Source organism: Peromyscus eremicus, chromosome 6 (assembly GCF_949786415.1).
Source record: "Peromyscus eremicus chromosome 6, PerEre_H2_v1, whole genome shotgun sequence".
NCBI lineage: Eukaryota > Metazoa > Chordata > Mammalia > Rodentia > Cricetidae > Peromyscus > Peromyscus eremicus.
The window spans coordinates 93,902,372-93,907,499 of NC_081421.1; the positions used below are offsets into that span (position 1 = coordinate 93,902,372).

Here is a 5,128-nt window from a genome sequence, read left to right on the forward strand (position 1 = left end):
AAAGTTCCTCTAGGACTTACTAGCAGGCCAGTGGGGCTGTGTGCACAACTTTTCGTGGGCGGACCTCATATAGAGTGTCTCATGGAGCCATGCATGGAGGAGTTTCTGGCTTCTAGGTGTTAGGAACAGTTTTGACATGCAGAATGCGGGACATACGCATGTAGAAATTCAACTGCTGGGTAAATCATTGAATCCTTCAAAAACAGTTAGCAGCTATGCATGAATATATAACACTCCGCTGAGGCGCAGAGGACGGAGAAGACTGAATCAGACCGTGAGCATTCAGGGCAGGGGTGCGTATGTCTCACCAGAGACTGCACACCCGCTCTCAGTCCCGGGCCAGGAGGAAAGGAAGCAGCAAAGAGTGATGAGCAGCAGTGGGAAGTCCAGAGTGCTGCCAGGGGAGCTGATTTAGGGGAAGTCAGTGAGGGTCTCTTTGTGGATCTGAAGAATGAACAGGAATAATCAAATGTGTGGCTTGGCAAGGACAGTCCAGGGGAACAGCTCTCCAAACAAGGAACTGCATGTGTCCAAAACAAACCAGTGTCAAGGCAGACATCTGGAGGAACTGAGAGAGGTATATATAGAAAGACAGCGTTCCTGGAAAAATCACATGCCAATGTAGTCATAGAGAATAGTTCTGCTTCCTTAAAATGAGTTTGTTCTAGAGAATTTAGCACATGAAACTCAACGATATTTTGAAAACATATTTCTACTTTAATTTGTGGGTAAATGTGAAGGACGAGCGTTTTAGAAACTGTGCTCTGAGACTGGACATTTCACTAAGGAGGAGCTTAGACAATCTCAGAGGGGCTTTTAGGACATGATGAAGTGGTCCCAGTTCCGTCTCACCACAAGGCTGGGTGGTGCCTGCTGGGGCTCACAGAGGAGGCCACTCAAGTCTTTGCTTCCCGTGAAGGCCACCGTCTTACTTGGGTTTCTTCTCATCCCAATGGCTGGCTGATGCAGAGTTCTGGGGCTCCACTTTGGACAACTTGGAATTACCATCCTGGCTTCGGGGCTCCTGATAGGCATGAGCTGCAGTTTCTGTTACAGCTGCATCACAATTCCTGCTTGCCCTCATCCCAGCACCCCTCATCCCAGCACCGCCTCTCTCCCAGCCTTCCAGGCAATGTTTCTGGAAGTGCTCCCCAAGGAAGCCACCTTCGGGATGATCTCTCTGTCTCCAAAGCTATTTCCTCAGAGAGTAACATTGTGGGCTTGGTTCTCTCCTTCACCTTTATGTGGGGGGCTTGAACTCAGGTTGTCAGGTTTGCAAGATAAATGCTTTGCACACTGAGCCTTCTCACTAGCCCTCAGATGTAGCTTTCAAGGGACCACTATTCAACTCAGTACCCACCAAAATATTAATATTAAAGTGATTCTATTCCAGTGTAGAGATGGGCCTTATAGATAACTTAAAATTTCTTCTGTGTATTTTTTTAAAAATAATTTATGCAGAAAACATGCATTACTTTTGTAATAGTTTTTAAGTTGGTGTCTTGACCCTGAGTGTGCAGTCTCAATGAAAATGTCCTGCTCTGTAAGAGGACAAGAGATGATGGCCACAGGCAGGATGAAGGGCTCTCCCACCACACCATTAGCAAATCTCATATCCTGAATACAATGCAACTTCCAGTGTGCTATTGGACTTACAGTCAGTATGGTGAGTGTCTGAGTTCTCTCCCAAACTTTTATCCTCCAAATCCAGCACAGGGCAGAACAGCAAGTTGTCAAATGCAGAAATGAACCTGAGGAAGAGTCAACCTGGAAGAATAAACCAAGGGCTAGGGACAAGGTGAGGCTGCCACATGACACCCAAGGACTTGTGAGAGGTTTGCTTCATCCTGTATTAGCAGCAGCATCTATGCAGACAGAAGCATGCTATTTTATGGATATAGGATTCCTACACATGAAGATCAAGCCTATATGAGCTCACCATTAGGTATCAGCAAACAAATAAGGAAACAAAGAAACCATGTACCAGTTAATAGAAGGAGAAAACAGACTTAAATTTACCTGGAAAGTAAGAGTTTTATAAGACTGTTGGCTGCACAATCAATATATAAAAATCATAGTCCTGTTGTACCATCTCTGGTTAGAAGTTCAATGGCTTCATTTAAACAAAAATGTCTTTAAAAAAGATAACATTTGCAAAACAACAAAAGTAGTGAATTTTGTAGGACTTATGACAACATTAAGGATATAATTCACCATTACTTTCTGCATGTTAAGGAGAGAAAATACTGCCCGTTAGAATTCCAAGAAGCTATCAAGCCTAAGGCACAACCTGTAAGATAGGCCTGAGAAAAAGAACTATGTAGAGAAAAGTATAACTTTATTGAAAAGTATTTAATGATGTAAAAAGTTGAGACATGATCTGTTTATGGACTCAATATTATTTCTCTTTCAACTGTACAGGACATTTTGGTAGATTTCAGTACGATACAGTCAATGCAATTCCCACTACAATCCCAACAAAGGTTTTGAGATAATTGACAAAGTAATTCTAAAGTTTTGATGGAATATAAACGATTAATATAAGTGATAGAGCCAAGAACTACTGAAGAAGATGGAAGACAGCATCCTCCTATCAGGTATTACTAATTTATCACAAAGAGACAAAGACAAAAATGTTCTTGTGTGTGGATAGAAAAGTTGACCAATGGACAGACTAGAGAATCCAGCGTCAGACTGACTTATTCATGGAAGTTTGATATAGGCCAGGCACAAAGTGGTGCATCTCTGAGAAAGAGAAGGGTTGACAAATCAATAGGGAGGAAACAGAACCCTTAGTCCATACCCAAGTGCTAATTCTTATGGAGCACAGACTTAAATATGAAAGGAAAAATTAAAACGTTTAGGGGAAAAGCTTAAAGATGTGTTTATAGTGCTAATAATAAAAAATTAATTAAACTATAAAAAATTACTATACCATATATAATAGTTAATATTGATTGTCAACTTGACAGGATTTAGAATTACCAAAGAGTCAAACTTCTGGACTTTGGAGGGGACATTTCATTACACCTTTGCCATCTTTTCTGACCTTTCCCTCCCGAGTCCATTCTAGAGAAGGGGCTCACATTTTAACCCCATCTGAAGTACCTTTCAGAAGGGAGTTCTCTGGCACCCAGGCCAGGAGGTAGGAGGGAAGCCAGACAACTGTAGGCGTGGCCTCACAGCAATGGCAGAATGTAGGCACACTGATGATGCTCTTCCAGAACTAGAAAGAATTCAAAACAGCTTTTTTGAGCTCTGCAGGTGCTGCTTGCGCACTCAAGGTGGGTTGTCATTGCAGAATATTTGATTGCACTGTGAAACCCCAAGACTGTGTTAGTAAAATAAACCTTGGATCAGGGGGTGGGGCCAGCGACCGGTTGACAGGAATTAACCATAGAGAGTATGGAAGAGCCAGGAATATGGATAGAGAGACGTGCAGGAAGGGGTAGGGAGAGACTTAGAGATTCACAGTCCTTTTTGGTCTGGGATGAGTGGAGAAACACTTTCTTGCTGGATCTCCAGCCAAAAAAGAAGGTCAGCTGGTTGCTCTTTGGCTTTTCTGATCTAGCAGGTTTTCAGCCCATCATCTGACTCCTGAGGCTTTATTGGTAAATAGAAGAACTTAGTTAAAAACAATATTAGGCACCCCACATTGGGCGCCAAATGTAGTCAGACTTTCTTTGGACCGCCAGCTCCCAAATAATGACATGGAGACTTCTTATTAATTAAGAAAGCTTGGCCTTAGCTTGAGCTTGTTCACAACTAGCTCTTACAACTTAAATTAACCCGTTTATATTAATTCACATTCTGCCACATGGCTTGTTACCTCTCCTCCATACTGTGCATCCTACTCTCTCTGCGGCTCGCTGGTGAATCCCTTGTGGCAGATTCTTCCCCGAAGTTCCTCTCTCTCCCTGCAAGTCCCACCCATCCTTTCCTACCTAGCTATTGGCTGTTCAGCTCTTTATTAAACTAATCAGAAGGTGCCTTGGCAGAGACACATCTAGACAGTGGACAAAAAGGTTATCCCACAAGAGGTGGTGCTCTGCCTCAGTCCAGCAAAGGAGGTGCTCTTGTATGCAGGTTTTCCTAAGATAATATGGCCAAGCAGGCACAGTTCTGGAAGATTGCCATAGGCTGGCAATGGAAAGCCCCAGGAAGCCCACTCACAATGAATGTGACTGTTATCTTTATAAATGTCCCCAGCCTAGGATGCACATATGGAGTTCTATCCACCAGAAGCCAGCTTCCTGTCTGGAGAGGACTTGGTTCCCCTCTGTGGGCTCTCCTCTCTTTTCTCTTCTTCCCAAGTAGTAGATACAGCACAATGAACAACTTGCCAGCTCTTATTGATCACTTTATTGCAAGTAACCTGTTCATCCAAGTTCTGCTGCCCTTGACAGGGGGTCCATCCATTCCTTACAGGTCTCCAGGGACAAGATATTGCCACGGAGTCCCCAGAGGGATGTGGCTGATTAGTTTTTCTTTCATCCTAAATGCAATGACTCCTTCCAACTAGAGAGCACACAAGACAGGGAAATGAGAACAGGGCAGCCCTTCTACTAAGAAGTGCACCAGCCAATTCCAGGCCACGGCAGCAGGCCCTGCCTTCCAATCCCCCCTGCTTAAAACTCCTAGCCTCCCTCACTGGCCACCATAGTCTGTTTAGTCTCTCTCCTAGAGTACACTCAAGATTCTGTCTATGATCTAAGTTCATGTTTCTCTGGACATCTAGTCCACAGGAACAGCTTCCCAAGGGTGACTGTTCTTCTGGTTACTGAGGCCATGAAAGTTGTTTTGGCTCCCCTCCCATCTCGCTGTGTGTGTGTGTGTGTGTGTGTGTATGTGTGTGTGTGTAGGGGGAAATCAAACAACAACCAAGCCAAAAGTTAGGATCCATCTTTAAGAAACCTTCCCCAGAGAGCTGGCCCATGACCCTGGTCAAGGGAGCAATAGAAGAGCTTCTAAAGCCTCAAAAGAGAAACAGCCCCAGTTACAGTCAGCCACAAGAGTGTTTGCGTCCATGTCCATTACTGGTGGGAAGGGAGGCGGGACCACTCCCATGGTGCCCCCATGAATGCAAGGTACACACTTCCAGAAGGCTTTTCTCTGAAAGAAGGCCTGT

At 44.2% G+C, this 5,128-nt stretch overlaps 1 long non-coding RNA gene across 2 annotated transcripts; it reads right to left on the reverse strand.

Moving 5' to 3' along the window:
• Positions 1–247: 247 nt before the first annotated feature.
• Positions 248–4,794, reverse strand: LOC131912683 (uncharacterized). Of its 2 annotated transcripts, none has more exons than XR_009379682.1 (3): positions 4,376–4,794; positions 1,657–1,767; positions 248–1,024 (listed from the first exon to the last, which is right to left on the reverse strand). It is a non-coding gene; the product is annotated as an uncharacterized LOC131912683 (long non-coding RNA). The 2 variants fall into 2 exon arrangements; XR_009379681.1 differs by having other exon boundaries at positions 248–1,038.
• Between the last annotated feature and the right edge of the window lie 334 nt (positions 4,795–5,128).